Below are 25,099 nucleotides of genomic sequence, written 5' to 3'. Positions count from 1 at the left end.
TAACTAATTAAATTACTTACACTCATAAACCAAACCAGCCTTATATAAAAAATGTTACAGTCCCACTACATTTATTTGTTTTCTGCCTATGTAAGGAAGACCTTGACTTTTAACTTCAAGGCACGACACCATTCCTTTGGAGTTTGTGTTATCGCAATGGCCGTTCTTAGCTTAGTGCTTAAATAAACTTTTAAACTGGATTCTAATCCTTTCAGTTATTTCAGGTTGACAAATTCAAACCCTGCATCTGTTGAGAAATACTATAAGCTGAATAGGTATGGGAGATATTTACCAAGGCTAGTTATTAGTAAGTATTAAAATGCCTTGAGGAAGCCAAGTCATTACTAGAACTCAGATAAAGCCACATGGATAAAACCACTCAGACCAGATCACATGGATAATTCCACCACATACAATTGACCTTAATCTGTTAAATTATGGATAGAATGGCTGAGTTTGTTTCTCTTAAATACATAGTCGTAGTTATTGTCAGTTTAATCTTGATCTCTGAGACTACAAACATTTTTGGCACGTTTTCTATATTATTTATATCTCCTTCTCTTTATCCATTTCTAGTTCATTCTCTTTTGTGAAAACGCTTGATTTTGGAGAACTCAAGTTTAGTTCTTGATCTCTTCACTTTTCTATATACTCTCACTTCTTCGCCAATATCATCCAGTCACACAGTTTTAAATCAGTCATTACAGTCATCACTTGGAATCTGCAGATTGACTCCAGGACTCCCGTGAGTACCAAGATTTGAGAATGTTCAAGTTCCTTATATAAAATGGTGTAATCTATGCATATAACCTAGGTAAATCTTCCTGCAAACCTCAAATCATCTCTAGATTACTTATAGCACCTCATATAGCACCTCATACAATGTAAATGATATGTGAATAGTTATTATACTTATTTTATTTGTATTATTTTTATTGTTGTATTTCTATTTTGTCCTTCAAATACTTTTGATAGGCAGTGGGTAGAATCTGCACATGGAGAACGTGCAGATATGGAGAGCCAACTATATGTTGATGATGCCCAAATTTATATTTCCTTTTCAAACTCTTGGCTCTAATAAACAAGTGAATACCTGTCAATTTAGATAAGTGATATTCATGTCAAACTAATTTTTTTAAATAATTGCATTCTAATCTTTATCCTGAAAAATTTCAGTCCATTCTCAATTTTAAAAGATTGAGAAAAGGTACACCTATATATGGCACTTCCCATGAACGAAGCTTGTAGGATTGGAAGTTGGATTGGGTGAGTCAGTGAGAGGTGACTAAATGTGAAGGCTGAGGACATTAATGTACATTACTATAGACTTTATAAACATTGTACACTTAGGTTGTACTAAATTTATAATAACAATTTTTTTCATTTATCAGTTAACCTTAATTTCTTTAACTTTTTGGCTATTTTGTAAAAACATTTCACTTAAAGCACAAACACATTGTACAACTATGTCAATTTTTATATTATTATTCTATAAACATTATTAAAATAATTTTTTTAACTTTTCAAACTTTTTTCTTGAAAACTAAGACACAAACATACACATTACCCCAGGCCTACACGAGGTCAGGATCACCAATATCACTGTCTTCCACCTCAATGTCTTGTCTCACTTGAAGGATTTCAGGGGCACTAACACACACGGAACTGTCATCTCTTGTCATCACAATGCATCTTCTGGAATACCTCCTGAAGGACCTACCTCAGGCTGTTCTACAGTTAACATTTTTTATAAGTAGAAGGAGTACACTCTGCAAAAAAAGAATATAGTAAATACATAAACCAGCAACATAATTCTTTATTATCAAGTGTTAGATACTCTACATAGTTTTATGTGCTATACTTTTATATGACTGGTAGTGCAATAGGTTTATTTATGCCAGGATTACCACAGACATGTGAGTAATGCATTGCACTACAACATTTTGATGGATACAACATCCCTAGGTGATGAAATTTTTTTAGCTCCATTATAGTTTTATGAGACCACCACTGTATATGTGATTTGTTGACCAACTGTGTACCTGTGTGTAACTCTACATAGAAATTTTACTAAATTTGGGGGAACGATTGTCTTTTCTTAGTATATGTGGTTTTATTTTGATGTGAACAATTTCTGTATACTGCTGTATAGGATTTGAGTAATCAAATACACAGTGTGATTGGTAATACAAGTTTCAGCTTGCCTCTTTAATCAAGGTAAAACAGTTATTCAATAATAATTTTCTCATTTTACTGCGTGAATTATTTAATAAATAAAATAAGCATATTTATGATAAATTCGTATATAGTAGACTCGGAAAAGAAAGATCAATTAAAAGCTTAATTGTTTTGATAGGCTAGAGTAATTGGGGGTTGAGATAAAACAAAAGCAGCAAAAATGAAGAAATATATTAGAAGACACCTTGCCACAAGCTGAAAGCTGCGGCATTCAGACTACATTTATTGTTCAGAGTGTGCACTAACATAACAACAACGATGACGAAAACCCTGTTTTTTATATTTAAGGCTGACTAATGACATAAAGGTTACAAAGGCAAAGTTCACAGTAGGTCTTTTGGAGTCTATTGTCACTTATTTTTTAAACTTAACATCCACTAATTAGGACGTTTTCTTTTCACTTTTTTTCATGGAAATAGATATTCATTTTTCTGAGATACATGCAAGAGTGAAATTGCTGGGTCATATGGTATGTCTATTTTTAGTTTAAAAAGGAATTGCAAACTATTCTCCAGAATGTCTATATTCATATAAGTCTACTAAAATAAATGAAGAAAATTTTGGGAACTTAAAACTTGACAGTAAAAGAATGACTTGACAATAAAAGAATGATCAAATCAAAGAAAAACAGATAAGTTGGTCCTTATCACAATTAAAAACCTATGCTCTGTGATAGACCCTAATAAGAAGATGAAAATACAAGCTATGGACTAGGAGAAAATCTTTGCAAACCATGTTGTATCTCACAAAAAAACTCCTATATAAAGAATTGTCAAAACTCACAATTTTAAAAAGCCAAGTAAAAATGGGTAAAAGACAGAAACCCATATTTTACTGAAAAGGATATACAGAAGGCAAGTAAGAACATAAAGCCTGTTTCACATCATCAGCCATTAAAGAAATGCAAATCAAAACTAAATGCAATTTCAAATTGAATGACATTCCATATACCTATAATTATAATAATGTCTAAAATTTTTTAGTGTCTTTTTCGTAGAAATTTATGTTCAAGTCTTCTGTTCACTTTTCATAGATTTTTTTTTCTTGTTATTGAGTAGTTTGGGTTCCTTGTATATTTTAGATATTTGTTCCTTATCAGTTACGTGATCTGCAAATATTTCATCCGAATCCATGGGCTGTCTCTCAATTAATTGTTTTCTTTGCTATGTAGAACCTTTTTATTATAGTTTCATAAAATCCCATTTGTCTATTTTCACTTTTTTCCCTAAAGCTCTTTCCAGACCAATGTCGTAGAATTTTGCTCCTATTGCATTCAACTTTTTAATCCATTTTAAGGTGATTCTTGTGTAGGAACTGAGACAAAGGCCCATTTTTATTTTTTTTTTATTAGATACTCAGTTTTCCCAACATCATTTATTGAGGGACTGTCCTTTTCTCCTCATGTGTTCCTCACACTTTTGTTGAAAATCAACTTACTATAGGCATGTGGGTTTATTTTGGGCTCTTTGTCCTGTCCCATTGGTCAATTTATCTGTTTTTATGCGAATATTATGCTTTATGATAAATATAGCTTTGTAATGTAAACTGAAATCTTTGTAATGTAATCTAATAGTGTGATGCCTTCAGATTTCTTTTTCTCAAGTTTGCTTTAGCTATTAGGGTTTATTTTGTAACTTCTGTTTCTATAAAGAATGACATTGGAATTTTGATAAAGATTGCATTGAATTTGTAGATTGCTTTGGGTAGTGTAAACATCAAAAATTCATTTTTTCTAATCTATAAACATGAGATATCTTTACATTTATTTTTGTTACATTCAATTTCTTTCATCAGTGACTTATAGTTTCCAACTATATATATCTGGACAACATATATATAAAAACGGCTCAACACCTATAATCATCACAGAAATGTAAATTAAAACCACAATTAGATACCACTTTATACCTGTTAGATTGGCTATTCTCAAAAAGATAAAAGACAACAAGTGTTGGCAAGAATATGGAGAAAAGGGAATCCTTATACATCATTGGTGGTATTGTAAATTTATACAATATTTTGAAATATTTATACAGTATTATACAAAATATTATACAATATTTTGAAAATATTTATACAGTATTTTGAAAAATACTGTGGAAGCTCCTCAAAAACCTAAAACAGAATTACCATATAATCCAGCAATCCTACTGTTGGGTATATGCCCAAAGGAATTGAAATTGGTATGCTAAAAAGGTGTCTGCATGCCCCTGTTCATTGCAGCATTATTTACAATGGCCAGGATATGAAAACAACTTGAGTGTCTATCAACAGATGAGTGGAATAAAAAATGTGATATACTGTACATACACAATAGAATACGATCCATTCTTAAAAAGAAAAAAAAAACCAAACAGGCAATTCTGCCTTTTATGACAGCATGGATGAACCTAGGGGACAGCATGCTGAGTAAAATAAGCCAAACAGAGAGACAAATACTATATAACGTAACTTATACATGGAAACTAAAAAAGTCAAACTCATAGAAGTTTAGAGTAGAATGGTTGTTACCAGAGGCTAGAGGCAGAAGAGGTAGACAGGGAAAGGGAAGACTTTGGTCAATGGAAAAAAAAGTTACAGTTAGGAGGAATAAATTTTATTTCACAGTAAGGTGACTATAGTTAATAATAATGTATCATGCATTTTAAAATAGCTAAAAGAGAGGATTTTTAATGTTCTCACCATAAAGAAATGATACATATTTGAGGTGATGGCTAATTACCCTTATCTGACCATTCCATAACATATATATTCATCAAAACATCACATCGTGCCCCATAAATACGTACGATTATATTTTCACTTAAAAGCAAAATAAAAAATAATAATTAAAAAAGTAAAATTTTAATATTCTGTTCATCATAAAAACACTATTTTCAAAAATAAAATAATGATGGCACCAAATGCCGATGAGGATGGGGAGAAACTGGATCACTCAAGCATCACTGGTGGAACTTTTATAGATATTTTTGTTATGGATTGACTTGTGTTCCCCTAAATTTTATACATTGAAATCCTAATCACCAATGCCAGTACACTTGGAGATAGGACCCTTATAGAAATAATTAAGGTTAAATGGTTTCACAAGAGTAGGTCCCTAATCTGCTAAAACTTGTGTTGTTAATAAGGAGAGAAAGACACCAGAGCGCTCTCAGTTGTGGAAGGACAGAAGAAAGGCCATCTGAGGTCACAGCAAGAAGCTAGGAAAATGCCTCATGAAAAACCAACCCTAAAGCATTTTGATCTTGGACTTTCAGTTTCTATAACTGTGAGAAAATAAATGCCTGGTGTTTAATGAAGCCAACCTGTCTGTTGCATCTTGTTATGGTAGCCCGAGATTATTAATACATTCTTTTGAAGTGAAAGAGATCCGAATTTTTCTAACTGTATCAGATATGTTGAACAAGTTACAGAAGAAAGAATGGATCCAAAGATGAAAACCAGCAAAAAGAAAAACAAAGTTTTTCAAACCATAGTGATATATCTTGATCTGTTGAATAAATATATTGCTTTCTAAATTTGATGGTACAATAGAGTTCCCACATCCTTGAACCACACAAGATGTTAAATTCTAGCAGGCGTGAGTGGAGAAACCAGAGTTTTCCATAGAGTTTAGAATGTGAAGAGCACATGGCACAAGGGCATGGACCACCCTCTATCATGATTGTGAGTTAATCTCTTTGTTCCTTTCTTATATTGTGATCCTCTGAAAGGAAAAACATAAAAAAAACTCTTATAAAACTAAGCAAATGAAACAAGGCAGGTTGACAACAGAATACATACAGAATGAGTGAACATTAAATTTTTGGCTCCTTATTTTGTGTAAGACATAGTGCAAAGCATCAGCAGGAGACAAGTTTATTTTCTAGAGTTTTGCATTCTGAGAAAGGAAGCAAATGTTTCAAAAATATATAAATCTAATACAAATAAAATTGAATCAATGCTATAAAACAGAGCCACTTGTGTGCCCTCTTGCCCCTGACTAATTCTAGTCTGCAGGAAATGTACTCCTTTCTCCCTAGGAAAACCACCTGCATATAACTAACTAGGACTTGAGCTGCTTATGACACTGAAATATCAAAGAAGAAGTATTAAGTAGAGGATTAGAAAAGAGAATCCAGTTTCAGAAACATTTACTGGGTCAGAGATTTTTAAAAATGAGGTAGTGGTCACCTGCATAGAAAATACCTACTTAAAAAGAGATTAGATCGAGGTAACAGAAACCTTTTCCAAAACTTACAGATATTTTAATAAAGTTCAAGAGGAAGAAAATTCAGTCATAATGACTGAAAAAAGATTACATAAGAAGGTCTTACATAATCCACACATTAATTTAATCATACATTTGTGTGGGCTGGTAATACATGACATGATCAAATAATTCTTGTGAATCTTTTCATGGAGCTTTTCAACATTATGCTGTAATCAAAGTTCTCTGGCAGATGTTGAGGAGGGGAGTGCATTGGCAGAAGGGGGCATGTTTTCCATCATGAAAACCATTGTGTATGTACATAGCCAAATAATTTGCCTCCGTATAGGCCCAGAACTGTAAGGAAATAAGTCATTTTAAAACCATTAAGTCAAATTATCTTACTAGAATAAAATTACTAACACAAATCACTAACAGAGAATGGAACAGCATGAACTAAGGTTCTTTATAAAACTTGTAAATGGTATGTTTTATTCATTTATGTACATACTCCCACAAATTGATCTTTTCAAAATGACTTACTTTATATTTTCAGTATTTTTTCTACAGATTTTGTACTAAAGTTTATTAGAACATACTACTTTGCAGGTAAATTCTCTACTTCCTTTATTCTCCCTTGGCTTCTAAAAATGGCATAAAAATTATAAAATTTTACCATATTAAAGGAATCCTAAGTACTTAAATATTTCTCAATTATAATTTCACTTTCAACTTTTTCTGGGAGTCTGTAGGAGAGTACAAGGTATCACACAGTGGTACAGATATCAGTTTTCTCCCACTCAATGACTTTTTATGTGTTCATCTATAACTTATTTATAGAATTTAATTCTGGCATAGAAACGATTCATCTGTTCTCTTAGCAGTGGCAGAAGATACTCCATAAAATTAATGGATTGAGATTATTTCCTAAAATAATCAACCTTAAAATGTTGTGCAGGAAAGTGAAGCAGAGAAAATACTGTTCATTTGATGCTAATTTATCTAATTCACCATACATTCACTTATTCCTCACAGTCATTTCACATTTGATATTGACTCACTCTGAATAACTATATCATTCCAAAACATTACTGAAGCCAGAACTATTCTTAAAAGGATAAGTCAATGTATATACTTAGTGCATTCAAAATAAATAAAATCCCTAAATTTTAATAACACCTAGAAAACAATAGATTGGTCTTTATTTCTGAATGTATACTGAAAAGAAACATCACAGTTGTCTTTGTGATTATAGTGTAAATAGCCAAAATAACTACATCAAAAACATGCTGAATTGTGAGAAAGCTAACATATTAAGTCACATGCTTTAATCAAAATGACTGATATCCTTAAATCCAATATCATCTTCTTTTCACATTCCTAAGAATAAACAGCTAACTTCTTTTTAAGCTACTTGTCAATAGCTCACAAAATTCAAATGTTCATCTATTTAATAGAGAAATTCTATTTCTATAAATAGATTTTACAAATAGACTTTGAAATTCAGCACTGCTAATGTATGATTATGCATTAGTCCTTTCTGATTACTTACACACATTCATGCTTTATATGCTCAGTTCACATTTCAAATTTATAACTGATGGACATTTTTCTACTACAAAGGTCTTCGCAATCATTTTCCCTTATATAACAATGTTACAATTGAGAATGGACACCATAATTTGGAAACCTCAACAGTTAGTGTGGGGTGCCTCTCAAATGGTTGGGAGAGGAGCTTAGTGGACACTGTCTCAGTGAAAACAGTCTTTTGACTGGTGAAAACTATAAAAACAGCTGTAGTCTGCTGACATTTTTCTAAGGACAAACAGCCAATAGTGAAATATGTATTCAAGAATATATATTTAAACTCAGAAAAAAGAGAGAGTGAGAGTCTGTGGCATTTGAGCCACAATCCACTTCAATTTTCTCTTCCCTTTCCCAGCTCATTGTTACTTCAGCTCTTCACTAGTCAGACTAAAAGACCAGGCTGTTTTTCCTCACCAATTACTAGTTTAGGGCTATATTTTCAGTTGAGGGCTTCAGTTTCGCACTGGGAGAGGCAGGTTGTTGACATCTCTTAGCTTCAATTCTGAAGTTGTAGAAACTCCATTTCAAATAGATGTGGCCAAAAAAGACTTTAGTTTTATTACTTCACTCACAGGGCAGAAGTTCTACCCCAAGTGCAGTAGGCTGGAAATGCTGAGGCCCAGTTGTCTCTACTACAGTTTGCTCATGAGGTAGAGGTTCCACATTGGGAGAGGCAAGCCAAGAAGATCAAGAACTACTATCTTTGGCCAGTGCCCTGCTTAGAGAGCAATAATGTCACTGAGAAGAAGTAGGCTGCTGTCCTCAACCTCAGCTACAGTACAGTAATACACTAAGACTGCCTTTATTTGGAACAGAGTATGGGGAAGTTCATTGGTAAGGGCAACAAAGAGGTGACTGGTAGCTCTATGATGCAAATACCAAAAAAATGATAGAGCATGTAGATATTTGAACCAGAAAATGCTAGGGAAAGAGAAAGTTAAAAAGAAAGTTTGTGGGGTCTACCTCAAAGTGTAGTGACATCCTGGCTCTGTAAAGTTGCCCACATTTTACTGGATCAGACTATGGAGAAATGTATGCTTCACAATGTAACCAAAAACAATATAGCATCTGCTGGCTATTAGTGGAGATTACCAGCTGAATGTGAAACAATAGAGGCTGACCAGCAAGAAGCTTACAGGGAGACCGGGGGAAAAACACTTAAAGAGATCCAGACTAAAATCAATCCCACTCTGGTGGTAAGAGAAATTGTGTGCAAGGCCAAGACTGGACTCTATAGGGAACATCAAAGGAGGCACACTGTGGGAGGAAATAAATTTCACAAATAAAGTCGAGCAAAGTCACTAAATAAATAATAACAAGCTGTATAAATGTAAGTTGAATCAGTATTTAGAGTTGATTTAATATATTATCTAAAATGTTCAGTTATAAATGAAAAATTATGAGATATTTAGAAAATAAAAAAGAGTAATTTGTTTTCAGAATAAAAAGCACTGAATAGAATCTGTCTTCAGGGAGGCCCAGATACTCGACTTAACAGACAAAATTGTTAAAATAGCTAGTATAACAATGTTCAAAGAAGGAAATATCACCATGCTTAAAGAACTTAAGAAGGGGGCTAGGCATGGTGGCTCATGCCTGTAATACCAGAATTTGGGAGGGCAAGGTGGGAGAATCACCTGATCCTACAAGTTAGAGATGAGCCTGGGCACAATGATGAAACCTAATGTGTATTAAAAGTACAAGAAATTAACCAGGCATGGCGGCATGCACCTCTAATTCTGGCTACTCAAGAGGCTGAGGTGGTAGGATCATCTGAGCCTGGGAAGTTGAGGTTGCAGTGAGCCATGATCATACCACTATACTGCAGCCTAGACAACAGGAGTGAAACCCTGTCTCAAAGCAAAACACAAAAAACAAAAAAAGAATTAATTTAAGAAAGGTATGATGGCATTGACTCATCAAATAGAGAATACTTATAAAGAGATAGAAATTCTAAGAAGAACTAAACTGAAGTTCTAGAGTTGAAGGTTTTATGCCAACAAAAATGAAAATTTATGACAGGAGCTCAACAACAGATTTAAGCTGTCAGGGGAAAGAATCAGTGAACACAAAGATAGATTCATAGTGACAAATCTGTAAAAAAAAACTTAAAAAAAACAGAAAAGAACAGAGTATATAAGAAATGTACAACGTAGTTAAGTAAAACAACATGTAAATGATGAGAGTGTAAGAAGGAGGAGAGCAAGTGTGAAGAAAATATATTCCAGGAAATAATGCCTTAAACTTCCTCAAATTTTATGAAAATCATTATTCTAGACATGTAGGAAACTCACCAACCTCAGGTTGGTGTATATAAAGAGATCCATGCCTAGTCATATCATCATCAAAATGTTGAAAGACAATGATGAAATCTTGAAAGGAACAAGAGAAAAATGAATAATCACATAAAGGGATGATGTGTAAGATTATCATGTATAAGATTAATGAATGACTTCTCAAAACAAAGAATGGACACCAGAAGGCAGTGGGATAATCTGTTTAAAGAGTTTAGGGCCAGTGGACTGTCCACCAAGAACTTTATGTACAAGAAAATAATCTTTTCCATGTAGAGTAAAAACACAGATTTATTGCAAAGCAGATCCAATTTACAAAAATTGAAAAAAAAGAATGTTTTTGAGGCAGAAAGGAAGTAGCACCAGACAATAATGTGATTACACCTGAAAATACAGAGTACTTGTTACGGTCTGAAATGTCATGCCTTCCAAAAATTTATATGTTGAAATCCTAGCCTCAGAATGTAATGATATTTGGAGATAAGGTCTTTGAACTGGTAATAAAATTAAAATTAGGCCATTAAGGTGCATCCTATCAAATATAATTGTTATCTTTACTAAAAGAGAAAATTTGGACACAGACATATACAGAAGGAAGACAATATAAAGATACAGAGAAAAGCTAAGGAGAGGGACCCAAAAGAGTTCTCCTTTTTTTTTTTTTTTTTTTTTGAGATGGAGTCTCACTCTGTCACCAGGCTGGAGTGCAGTGGCGATCTCGGCTCACTGCAACCTCACCCTCCCAGGTTCAAGCAATTCTCCTCTCTCAGCCTTCCAAGTAGCTGGGACTACAAGCTCACGCTACCATGCCCAGCTAATTTTTGTATTTTTTGTAGAGACTGGGTTTCAACATGTTGTCCAGGATGGTCTCAATCTCTTGACCTTGTGATCACCCGCCTTTACCTCCCAAAGTGCTGGGATTACAGGCATGAGCCACTGTGCCCGACCCAGTTGTGTTTTTTTAAATGGTCCTTAGAAGAAATCAACTTTGCAAAAATTCTTAGACTTCTAATTTCCAGAGTAGAAAAAATATTTTTAAACTCCAGAATGGAAAATAAATTTCTATGTTTAAGCCACTCAGCCTGTGCTATCTTCCTACATCAGCCCAAGCAAATGTTAGTGTTGCTAAATGCAGTGCTTGTAGAGGTGACTGTAGGTAATTATTAAAAGTTATATAAACGTGGAGTAGAAACAGCAGTGTTTGGAGGCTCCCATTGAAAAAAACCATAATAAGCATGTGAATTCTTCACCAGCAATCAAGGTATCCAGGTTCTCTCATTACAACTGACTAGCCAGGCTGGCCTGGCCCACAGAGAGAAGGAGGAACAGTGTGGTGCAGCTGTCCACCTGAAGACCACACATGAGAACCAAAGGAGGCAGTGAGTGAGCGTGCTACCCAGCAGGGGAAGCCATGCTTTTTCCATGTAACTGTGCAACCAACCCACGGATCTAAAGATCTCACTCGTGAACCCACACCACCTGGGCCTTGTATCCCAACCCCGGAACATGCAGACTCCTAACAGCCTTTCAGCTGGGATCTGCTTAGGCTTACCTAACTCCCAGTGGGAGGGGCAACCAGCACCTGGGCTGTAGCTGACTGCTGTCTAAGCCATCTGAGCTCCTTGGAGGAGGGGCAGCAACCAGCACTAGGACTCACAACTGCCTAACATGCTAATCCCCTTGGGTTGCGGAAGGGCAGCATCCATCTCTATAGCTCCAGGCTGTGCTTTTCCCCTGCTGGAGCCAGGGAGGCTGGAGCGCTTGGTCCCAAGACTTGCTGTGGTAGTCTGTGGTCAGAATGCCTCTTCAGGCCTGACCCTGACCCATCTTTCCTTATTGGGCAGGGCTTCCCTGAAGGAACTCCAATAACTCCAGCCAGAGGCTCAGGGTCAGAACCCAGATGTCCCTGGGCCTGACTTCTTAAGGGGAGGGGTGGCCACAGTCTCTGCAGACCAGCAGGCTAGCCTTTTCTGAAGAATCTGGGCAGCCCAGACAAGTAGGTTTCCCCCAAGGAAGGCACACCCCCTCCACCAAGGGACAAAGCCTTCATTAAATGGGTCCTGTTGCCTGTGCCACCCAACTGAATGTGACTCTGACAGGGGTTGTCAGACACCCTATTCAGGAACAATTCTGCTGACATAAGGTTGATGCCCCTCAAGGTCAGAGGTCCCAGAAGAATGAGCAGGCACCCACGTTTGCCGTTTTCCAGCCTCCTTGAGTGAAATCTCCAGGTGCAGGAGTGAATCAGGTGAATAGGGCCTGAAGTGAATCCCCAGCAAACTTCAGCAGCCCTATAGAAGAGGGATCTGACCATTGAAAGAAAAACAAGCAGAAAGCAACAACAGCATCAACAGAAACAACAAAGCCCCACAAAAACCCCGTCCAATGGTCAGCAGCCTCAGAGACCAAAACTAGACAAACTCACGAAGATGAGAGTCAAAGAAAAATCCCTGAAATCCCAAAAGGCAAGAGTGCCTCTTCTTTTCCAAATGATTGCAATGTCTCTTCAGCCAGGGCACAGGACTGGACAGAAGATCAGATGGATGAATTGAAAGAAGTAGGCTTCAGAAGATGGGTAATAAAAAACTGTGCTAAATGAAAGGAGCATGCTCTAACCCAATGCAAAGAAGCTAAGAACATTGATAAAAGATTAGAGGAATTGCTATGTATCTAGAATAATGATTTTAGAGAGGAACATAAATGACCCGATGGAGCTGAAAAACACAGCATGAGAACTTAGTGAAGCAGACACAAATATCAATAGCTGAATTGATGAAGCAGAATAAAGGTTATCAGAGTTTGAGGATCACCTTGCTGAAATAAGGCATGCAGACAAGACTAGAGTAAAAGGAATGAAAGGAATAAACAAAGCCTTCAGGAAATACGGGACTTCATAAAAAGACCAAACCTATGATTGATTGGTGTACCTGAAGGAGATGGGGAGAATGGAAACAAGCTGGAAAACACACTTCAGGATATTATACAGGAGAACTTCTCCAACCTAGCAAGGCAGGCCAACATGCAAAATCAGGAAATACAGAGAACACCATTAAGATACTCTACAAGAAGATCAACCCCCAAGACACATAATCGTCAGATTAACCAAGGTTAAAATGAAGAAAAAAACTGTTAAGCACAGTCAGAGACAAAGATCAGGTCACTTGCGAAAGGAAGCCCATCAGACTAAGAGCAGACCTCTCAGCAGAAACTCTACAAGCCAGAAGAGACTGGGGGCCAATATTCAACATTCTTAAAGAAAATAATTTCAACCCAGAATTTCCTGTCCAGTCAAACTAAGCTTCATAGCAAAGGAGAAATAGAGTACTTTCCAGACAAGCAAATGCTAAGGGATTTCATTATCACCAGGGCTGCTCTGCAAGAGCTCCCGGAAGAAGCACTAAAAGTGGAAAGAGAAAGCCAGTACCAGCACTGCAAAAACACACCAAAATATAAAGAAAGACCAATGACGCTATGAAGAAACTGCATCAACTAGTGTGCAAAATAACCAAATAACAGCAAGATGACAGGATCAAATTCACACATAACAATACTAACCTTAAAGGTAAATGGGCTAAATGTCCCAATTAAAAGATACAGACTGGAAAATTGGATAAGGAATCAAGACCCATCCGTGTGCTGTATTTAGGAGACTCATCTCACATCCAAAGACACACATAGGCTCAAAATAAAGGGATGGAGGAAAATTTACTAAGCAAATGGAAAAAAAAAAAACAAGAAGCAAGGGTTGCAATCCTAGTCTCTGACAACACAGATTGTAAACCAACATAGATCAAAAGAGGCAAAGGAGGGCATTACATAATGGTAAAGGGAACAATTCAATAAAAAGAGCTAATGATTCTAAATATATATGCACCCAATACAGAAGCACCCATATTCATAAAACAAGTTCTTAGAGATCTACAAAGAGACTTAGACTCACACACAATAATAGTGAGAGACCTTAACACCTCACTGTCAGTATTAGGCAGATCAATGAGACAGAAAATTACAAAGGGTATTCAGGTCTTGAACTCAACTCTGGATCAAGTGGACCTCATAGATGTCTACAGAACTCTTTACCCCAAATCAACAGAATATACATTCTTCTCAGTGCAACATGGCACTTATTCTAAAATCGACCACATAATTGGAAGTAAAACACTTCTCAGCAAATGCAAAATAACTGAAATCATAACAAACAGTCTCTCAGACAACAGTGCAATTAATTTAGAACTTGGGATTAAGAAACTCAGAACCACACAATTTTATGGAAATTGAACAACCTGCTCCTGAATGACTCCTGGGTAAATAATGAAATTAAGGCAGAAATCAATAAGTTATTTGAACCCAATGAGAACAAACAAACAACATACCAGAATCTCTGGGACACAGCTAAAGCAGTTTTAGGAGGGAAATTTATAGCACTAAATGCCCACATCAGAAAGCTCGATAGATTTCTAATTGATACCCTAACATCACAATTAAAAGAGCTAGTGAGGCAAGAGCAAATAAATACAAAAGCTAGCAAAAGACAAGAAATAACTAAGATCAGAGAAGAACTAAAAGATAGAGACACCAAAAAAACCCTCCAAAAAGTCAATGAATCCAGGTTTGTTGAAAAAATTAACAAAATAGATAGAGCACTAGCTAGACTAATAAAGAAGAAAAGAGAGAAGAATCAAATAGACACAATAAAAACGATAAAAGGAATAACAACACTAACCCCAAAGAAATACAAATTACCATCATAGAATACTATACACACTCTACACAAATAAACTAGAAAATCTAGAAGAAATGGTTAAATTCCTGGACACATAAACCATCCCAAGACTAAACCAGGAGGAAGCCGAATCCCTGAACAGACCAATAACAAGTTCTGAAATTGAGGCAAAAATTGATAGCCTACTAACCAAAAAAAGCCCAGGACCAAATGGATTCAGAGCTGAATTCTACCAGAAATACAAAAAGGAGGTCATATCATTCCTTCTGAAACTTTTCCAAGCAACTGAAAAGGAGGGACTTATCCCTAACTTATTTTATGAAGTCAGCGTCATCCTGATACCAAAACCCGGCAGAGACACAACAAAAAAAGAAAACTTCAGGCCAATATCCTTGATGAACATCGATGCAAAAATCCTCAGTAAAACACTGACAAACTGAATCCAGGAGCACATTAAAAAGCTTATCCACCACAATCAAGTTGGCTTCATCCCTGGGATGCAAGGCTGGTTAAACATATGCAAATTAATAAACAATAGATGTTGGTGAGGCTGTGGAGAAAGAGGAACACTTTTACACTGTTGGTGGGAATGTAAATTAGTTCAACCGTTGTGGAAGAAAGTATGGTGATTCCTCAAGGATCTAGAATCAGAAATACCATTTGACTCAGCAATACCATTACTGGGTACATACCCAAAGGAATATAAATCATTCCACTATAAAGACACATACACATGTATGTTTATTGCAGCACTATTTACAATAGCAAAGACATGGAACCAACCCAAATGCCCATCAATGGTAGACTGGTTAAAGAAAAGATGGTACATATACACCATGGAATACTATGCTGCCATAAAAATAATGAGATCATGTCCTTTGCAGGAACATGGATGAAGCTGGAAGATCATCCTCAGCAAACTAACACAGAAACAGAAAACCTAACACTGCGTCTTTTCACTCATAAGTGGGAGTTGAACAATGAGAACACATGGACACAGAGAGGGGAACAACACACGTCAGGGTCTATTAGGGGTTGAGGGATGAGGGGAGGGAACTTAGAGGATGGATTAATAGGTGCAGCAAACCACAATGGCACATGTATATCTATGTAACAAACTTGCAGATTCTGCACATGTATCCCATTTTTTTAGAAGAAATATTTAAAAAGACATACAAACAGCCAACAAACTTAAAAAATTATATAATTGTATTTTTTCTTTTTCATATTTATTGATTTAAAAGCAATTTAAAAACAATATGTAGGCTGGGTGTGGTGGCTCATGCCTGTAATCCCAGCACTTTGGGAGGCCAAGGTGGGAGGACCACCTGAGGTCAGGAGTTCGAGACCAGCCTGGGCAAGTTGGTGAAATCCCGTCTCTACTAAAAATACAAAAATCAGCTGGGCATGGTGGTGCATGCCTGTAATCCCTGCAACTCTGGAGGCGGAGGCAGGAGAATTGCTTGAACATGGGAGGCAGAAGTTGCAGTGAGCTGAGATCACACCACTGCACTCCAGCCTGGGTGACAGAGAAAGATTCCATCTTGGGAAGAACAAACAAACAAAAACCCCAAAACAAACAAACAAAAAAACCCAATATGTATATAATTGTAGTGTTGAGACTAAATATGCAAAGCTGTAATGTATTGGAGAATAACATCACAAAGGAGATGAGGGGGGAAGCTTCATGAGTGAAAGAAAGTTTCACAAGTTGAGAAATCAAATCCACAAGAATAATTAATACAGTCAGCAATAGTAATTAGGAAAGTTGCTACAACTAAGTCTGTAAGTATATACTCCCTTTGCTTAGCTTCTTTAGAAGGCACAAAATTATTTACAGTCAACTATTGTCTTCCATTCAATATCTCTTCACTCCCTTGATTGTTTCCTTTGTTGGACAGTAGCTTTTTAGTTTAACATAGTCTGATTTCCCTATTTTCATTTTTGTTACCTATACTTTTCAGTCCTTAGCCGTAAAATATTTGCTACCGGAAAGTCCATAGGCTTTTCCCCCTATATTTTCTTCTACTAGTTTAATCATTTTGGGTCTTACGTTGAAATCCTAAAACCATTTTTAGTTGATTTTTGTGTATGGTGAGAAATAGAGGCTTGCTTTCATTCTTCTGCATATGGATATTCAATTTTCTCAGCGCCATTTATTTAAGAGGAATTCCTTTTCTCAACACATATTCTCTGTCTTTGTTGAAAATCAGTTGATTGTAAATACATAGATTTATTTCTTGGTTCTCTATTTCATTTAGTTCTGCTCTGATATTTATTACTCCTTTCCTTCTATTCATTTTGAATTTGGTTTGTTTTGTCTAATTTCCTGATGTGCATCATGTAGTTGTTTATTTAAAATTTTTCTACTTTTTTGATGTAGGTGTGCATTGCTATAAACTTTTCTCTTAGCACTGTTTTTCCTGTGTCCCATAGGTTCTGGTATTTTGTGTTTACATTTTCATTTGTTAAAATATTTTTTCCTATTTTCTTCTTTATTTCTTCATTGACCCAATGATTGTTCAGAAGCATGTTGTTCACTTTCTATGCAATTGTACAGTTTTCAAAGTTCCTCTTGTTACTGGTTTCTAGTTTTATTTTATTGTGGTCTGAAAAGACACTTGATAGAATTTCAATTTTTTCAATTTGTTGAGACTTGTTTTCTGTCCTAACATATCGTCTATCGCAGAGAATATTCCATGTGCAGATGAGAAGAATTTGTATTCTACAGTTGCTAGATAGAATGTTCTGTCTTTTAGGTCCATTTGGTCTAATATTCAGTTTAAGATAAATGTTTCTTTATTGGATTTCTGTCTAGATGATCTGTTTAATGATGAGCATGGGATGTGGAAGTTTCCAATTATTATTGTATTGGAGCCTATCTCTCTCTTTAGATCTAATATGCCTGAGTGCTCTGGTGTTGGGTGCATATATATTTAGAATTTTTTATCCTCTTGCAGAATATATCCATTTATCACTATATAATAATCTTCTTTTTCTCCTTTTACTGTTTTTGACTTAAAGTTTGTTTTATCTGATTCAAGTAGAACTACTCCTGCTCATTTTTGGTTTTGTTTGCATGGAATATATCCTTCTATCTCTTTAATTTCAGTCTCTATATATCTTTACAAATGAAGTGAGATTCTTGTAGGCAGCATATAGTTGGGCGATGCATTTTTTTAAGTCAGTCTCTATCTTTGAATTGGGAAATATAATTCATTGACATTCAAGATTATTATAGATAGGTGAGGCCTTATTTCTGTTATTTTAAAAATTGTTTTCTTGTTGTTTTGTATATCTTTTGTTTCTTTCTCTTTCTCTTATTGTTTATTATTACAGTTTGGTATTTTTCTGTAGTGGTAATATTTGAGTCCTTTGTCTTTCTCATTTTTGTATCTGCTGTATCAGTGAGTTTTACACTTCTGTCTGTTTTTCTGATAGTAGGTAGCATCCTTTCACTTCTGGGTGTAGGATACCCTTAAGCATTTCTTGTATGGCTGGTATAGTGGTGATGAATTTCATCAGTTTTTTGTTGTCTTAGAAAGATTTTATTTCTCCTTCATTCCCAAAGAATAGCTTTTCTGAGTATGGTATTCTTGACTGACAGCTTTTTCATTCAGCACTTTGAATATATCATTCCATTCTCTTTTAGCCTGTAGCATATCTACTGATAAATCTGCTGTTATTCTGATGAGGTTTCCCTTATATATGGCTTGACACTTTTCTCTTGCTGATTTTAGAATTCACTCCTTGTTCTTGACTTTTGACAGTTTGACTGTAATGTACCTTAAAGAATACATTTCTATTCAGGGATATGTGAGCTTCCTGCATCTAAAGTCTACACCTCTCATAAGAATTACAACGTTTTCAGTTATTTGGTTAAATAGATTTTCTATGCCATTGATCTCTTCTTTGCCTTCTAGAACACCCAAAATTAAAATATTTAGTCACTTTATTATGTCTTGTATGTCATGTTGGCTTTTCTCATTCTTTTTTATTCCTTTTGCTCTGACTGGGTTATTTTAAAAGACCCATATTCAAATTCAGAAATTGTTTTTTCTGCTTGACCTAGTCTATTATTGAAGCTCTCAATTATATTTTTAATTTTATTTATTAAATTATTCAGTTCCATGATTTCAGTTTGGTTATTTATTATTATAACTATCTCTTTGTTGAATTTCTTATTTGCATCTTGAATTGTTTTTCCAATTAGTTTATATTATTTATCTATGGCTTCTTGTATCCTACTGAGCTTCTTTAATATCATTATTTTGAATTCTGTTCAGAAATTTTACAGGTGTCCTTTGGAATCTATTACTTAGAGAATTATTGTGTTTCTTAGGAGTTGTTACATTTTCTTGCATTATCATGTTTCTTGTGCTCTTATGTTCATATCTATGTATCCCCATGTAAGAGTCACTTCTTTCAGTTTTCTCCATTGGCTTTTAAGGGGAAAGAATTTTTTCCTATAGCTTTATGTTATAGTGATAAACACCTACATATGAAAAGAATGAAGATTACAAATCAATCACTTAAGTGGCTCTCTTCCTCATTGACTTTCAAAGTGCCTTCTAATGAAGTGTAAACTTAGTCTGTTTTTTTGGCTTTTCATGGTGTGGATAAAACCTGTTTTTTTTATTTTAACTTCTTATGTTCTGTGTCTTTTCACTCATGCTAATGAAGATATCCTATTAGCTGTTTTCTCTACTGCCTTGTATTTTTTTATGTTTGTCCATATTTTTCCTTTGCAATGCTTTCTTTATTTCTCCACGTTCTAGTCTTTCTTACATTTTCTTCATTTCTCATTCAAGTCTTAGTAAGAACATGGAAATTCATCTTTTAACCAACATACATGCTAAATCTACCAATGAATGACAGTTGTGTAATGACAGAGGCCACTTTTTCTCTGCATAGAAAGAATGGCACATCATTCTTCCCTTTGTTTCCTTTTAGAATACTGTGGTTATTTTCATTAGGCTTGTATAAGCAACCAGTTTTTGGATTTTTTTTTATATTTTAGCACCCTTTTAGATCATTTTGTTGCAAATCTCTTTCTACTTAGTATCATATATATTTAAAATCTTCCTTATAACACATATAAACTGGCAGTAAATTCTGTCAGCTTTCCTTTGGCTGAAAAGTCTTTCCTTCCTTCATTTTGCAAGGCTGTTTTGCGTAGCATAATTTTGAATTGAGAAATTATTTTTTCTTGAAGTATTTGCTAAAGGTCATTCTATTGTCTTTGGGCTTGGATGGTTTTACAATGAAAGCCTACTGTGTTTTTAACCTATGTTTTTCTGTATGTAACCTGTCATATTTGTCTGGCTGCCTTCAATATTCTTTATATCTTTGATTTTCAGCAGCTTAAAAATGAAATGTCTGGGTGGTGTGTTTGTGTGTGTGTGTGTGTGTGCGCGCACATGCATGCATGTGTCTGTTGTTTATATTGTTTGGGGTTCACTGTGATTTTAGGACCTAAAGTTTGATGGGTTTTTTTTTTTTCATTATTTTTGGAAAATGCTCAGTCATTATATTTTTAAATATTTCTTCCTTCCCATTTTCGTTCACTTTTGCAATTTTGATCACATACATGTTAAAATAGTTTTTTTCTTAATTGTCCCACAGCTTTTGAATGTCTCTTTTATTGGTTTTCTTCACTCCTTTTTCTCTGTGTATTTCAGTAGAGAAAATGTTTAATGACTGTATTAATCCATCCTTACACTGCTATGAAATACCCTAGACTGGGTAATTTATAAAGGAAAGAGATTTAATTGACTCACAGATCCACATGGCTGGGGAGGTCTCAGGAAACTTAAAATCATGGCAGAAGGCAAGGGAGAAGCAGACACCTTCTTCGCAGGGTGGCAGGACAGAGTGAATACAAGCAGGGGAAATGACAGATGCATATAAAACCATCAGATGTTGTGAGACTCACTCATTAGCACGAGAACAGAAGGGGGGAAACCTCCCCCATGATACAATTACCTGGTGCAATTACCTGGTCCTGCCTTTGACATGTGGGGATTATGGGGATTACAATTCAAGGTGAGATTTGGGTAGGGACACAGAGACAAACCATATCAATGACCTATCTTCAAGCTTCCTGATTCTTTCCTTAAATATGATGAGTACTCTTATGAAACTTTTAACATAATTCTTCATCCTTGTTACAAGCTTTGATTTCTAGCATTTCTACTTGATTTTCATTATATCCGTTTTTCTAAAAATTCTCATGAAATTCTGACTATTTCCTAACCTTTTCATTAGATCCTTTAACATATTAATAATAGCTACTTAAAATTCACTGTATTATATTTCCAACATCTATATCCTTCTATGAGTCTGATTTTGTTTTTTAAATGTTGAAAGTGAGTTGGAATTTTTTTGCACTTCTCTGTTTCTTGTAATTTTATATTGAATGCTGAACACTGAATTATGGACAGGTAACAGCAGAGACTGATCTGAGGTAAGTAGCAATCGTGCTGAAAAATGGCATACTGTTTTTTCTGCCTGATGGATATTGTGGGGATTTAGTCAATTTAGACAAGATTTCAGCTGGATTTGGGGATTTTGTTGCTATGATTTCTTATAATTGATCACCTGCATAAAATTCTTCTAACATTACCTTGTATAGCTAGGGATGCTAATTTTTTATTAATTATTGTTTCTTCTCTACTCTCAGTGTTCATATGTACCATATGTACCTGTTTCCCAGAGTCTGTATTTGTCTATGGTTGTGATCTTCTCCAGGTGTAAAATGTAATCACTTGTGACTGTTCTTGATAATCAAATGGTGGAATGTAGCTGAAATTTTCTGTTATTTTTTCGTTTTCCTTTTTAGTCAGGCCTTGTTTCTCTGTCCAAATAATATATTCAAGATCAAAATCAAATATAAAATTCTCCTCCATGAAGATCTCTTTTTCCTTTTCTTCTGCTGGATGTCTGTTTTTCCTCTTTTGAATCTCATAGGACTGAATTTATCCTCCCCTTGGTAAGTTCCACGTTTTATTTTGTAATAAACATGCATAAATTTTATCTAATCTTTAAGGTATTGGGACTTTAAGTGCTTACATTGTTTTCCTACATATCTTACAATTCCTAAAGTATGTGAATACAGTCAGTTATCAATAAATACTTACAAAATGAGACCACTTTTGACATAATCTAATGTGTGATACATATTTGGGAAATTTGTCATAGAGCAATAAGTAGTTTGTAGCTTATACTAGTCATTATAAAATGAATATTTTAATGCATAATAAAAATAAATATATAAAAAGGGATCTGAAGATTGAATCATAAATTTCCTTCATAAGTTATTAGCTTCATGTGTTAAGCTAATTATTTTATTAAATTAAAATTTCTGGGTCACTCTAGATAGGGTATTTAATTTTTTAAAAGGGATAGCCTCACATTATATTGCTGAATCTGCAATGCTACTACATTTTATTTCTTTACAGGATGCACTTTTCAATTAAGACGAAAGAGGATATAGTACAAATATTTGATTGATATTGAAGGGGTACTAGAACTCCCATAATAGTAACAGTTGAGCACTTTCATTATGGACTAATGCCAGAATTGCACATAATATATTACAAAATGATGTCTCTTCTCTTTCTTCCTTTCCATTAGCATTTATATGCTATTTCATTGTTCATGATATAGAAAATTTACTTTTTAATTATCAGTGAAGGAATTTTTGTAATGTACAAAAACTACTTATACTTTTGTCACAATCATCTTTAAAAGCCTACATTATTATACTGGGTATGTGCTCTATGCTTTTAGAGATTGTGACAGTTTGAAATGTATTAAATATGTTATCACTGTGTGTAAATTGACAGAAAAAGTTTGATGCTTAGAATATTTTAAGCATGAAAATATCAAATCCATTATAAAATAACACAAGAAGGAAAATATTTAAAGAAGTCAGTTAATTTATAGAACACTTCACAATATATTTTTGTTTACTTCCTGGAAAAATTAAATGTATTATTGGGAAGTAAAATAAATTCACCTATTACGAAAGTGGGATACATACTATTTGTAATAAAAGATGAACAAATTTTGTTTACTATGAAGACACATGAAAGAAAAATAATCTTTTAAGTGAATTCATCATTAGAAAATTTTTAAAAACTATAAATTATACATGTTATATTAATTTATAGAATTTATCTAACTGATGCTACATGGAGTGATTTATTTCAAATAAGTTATTGATATAAAAATCCAAACACACTCTTGTCCTAAAGAAATGCACACACACACACACACACACACAGTTTCCTTTTCCCTTTCTCACTTTTATTTTTATTTATGTATTTATTTATTTAGTTAGTTAGTTTTTGAGATGAATTCTTGCTCTGTCCCCCAGGCTGGAGTGCAATGGCATGATCTCGGCTCACTGCAACCTCTGCCGCCTAGGTTCAAACAATTCTCCTGCCTCAGCCTCCAGAGTAGCTGGGATTACAGGCATGTGCCATCACGCCTGGCTAATTTTTATATTTTTAATAGAGACGGGGTTTCACCATGTTGGCCAGGCTGGTCTCGTACTCCTGACCTCAGGTGATCTGCCTACCTTGGCTTCCCAGATTGGTGGGATTACAGGTGTGAGCCCTCACACCCAGCCTCCTACTCACTTTTAAAATATGTTCTATAATTCTTAATGTTGTCCCATGTGGAAAGAAATTGCTGTTGTACTAAGATTATAACCATCACTTTACAGTTATTTTATATGTACAAATTTATTTTGAGTATGTCCTATACTTGTTCATCTGAATATACACTTCACAAATCATCCCTGCTTATTACTTTCAGCTCAAGATTGATAAATGACTTGTTTCAATATCATAGGTAATTTAAAATGTCTTCATCCTGCCTTTCCTTAGGGCCTCACTTTAGGTAGATTAGGTGTCATCCTTGTTTACGACAAAAAATATAACAGTGAAAGAGTTTCCTATAGATGCGGCAACAGTTAGTAAAATGTATAACCTGCTCTTTTGTAGTTATTATTCTCTGGCATTTCTGCCCTGATAAAATGGTCCAACTAATTTATGAATAGGCAGTTTGCCATTCAGACAGATGGCTCTGACTGCAGTCCAGAGACCATGTATAGTCCAAAAATGCTGGTGTTGACAGGATTTTCAGACATAAAAAATCAAATGACTGTCAGTCTCTTCTTAAAATGTGTCATCACTAACCCACTACTTATTAGACTATGTTTTAATACAATTTTTTTTGTTCCCATAAGAACCGCTTTATAAAAAGAAGTATTTTTATGAAAAATAAATAGTTGGGCTTCCTGTTTCAAACAACAAGGCAAAATTTTATCTACAAAAGTTAATCAATTCAAACATAAAGTATAATTCTAACCCACAAATTTTATACTACTAGGCCAGAAGCTGATCACGCCACCAAAATGATTAGACTTCTTGCCTTAGAGAAAAAAGATCATCAATAGCTTCAAAATTATTACTTCTGATATGATCTATAATTCATGAATATAAAGCACTATATTAGATTTATTTTTAATAGTAGTTTGATATGTAAGAAACCTTAGTTATGATTTACTGTGAAATTAGTTTATTTTTCATTAACTATCTGAAACATAAAATAATAACTGAAAGACAAGTAAACATCAATAGAATTAGTAGCCCTATATTCTGATACCAATTTTCAATTGAAACTAAACAAAATCTACCACACATTTGCTTTAAATGTCTATGTTACTGGTACATATAGACACTACCTTTATTTATAATGTTTTTTTTAATATAAAAGGGGATCAGTCTGCTAAAAATACTACTGTTTTGATGATTGGCATGGTTAATGGCATTGGGTGCAAAACCACTATTGTCATGAGGCCTTTCTTAAAAAGAAAAAAGGAATGTGATGTTCTAATGAATTTAGGAGAGAAGTTGTTTTATAATGCAGAGAATATTCTACTCCATCTAAATATCACTCTGTCTAAATCACAAACTCACTTTCAAAGTTATTTGGGATTGCTTCAAAAAGACAACGTTTTAAAAGACTGTTTGAAGACAAAAATGGGCAAAAACTAGA

This window comes from Pan troglodytes, chromosome 13 (assembly GCF_028858775.2).
Source record: "Pan troglodytes isolate AG18354 chromosome 13, NHGRI_mPanTro3-v2.0_pri, whole genome shotgun sequence".
In the NCBI taxonomy this organism is placed as follows: domain Eukaryota; kingdom Metazoa; phylum Chordata; class Mammalia; order Primates; family Hominidae; genus Pan; species Pan troglodytes.
Note: the sequence above shows the minus strand (reverse complement) of the source record.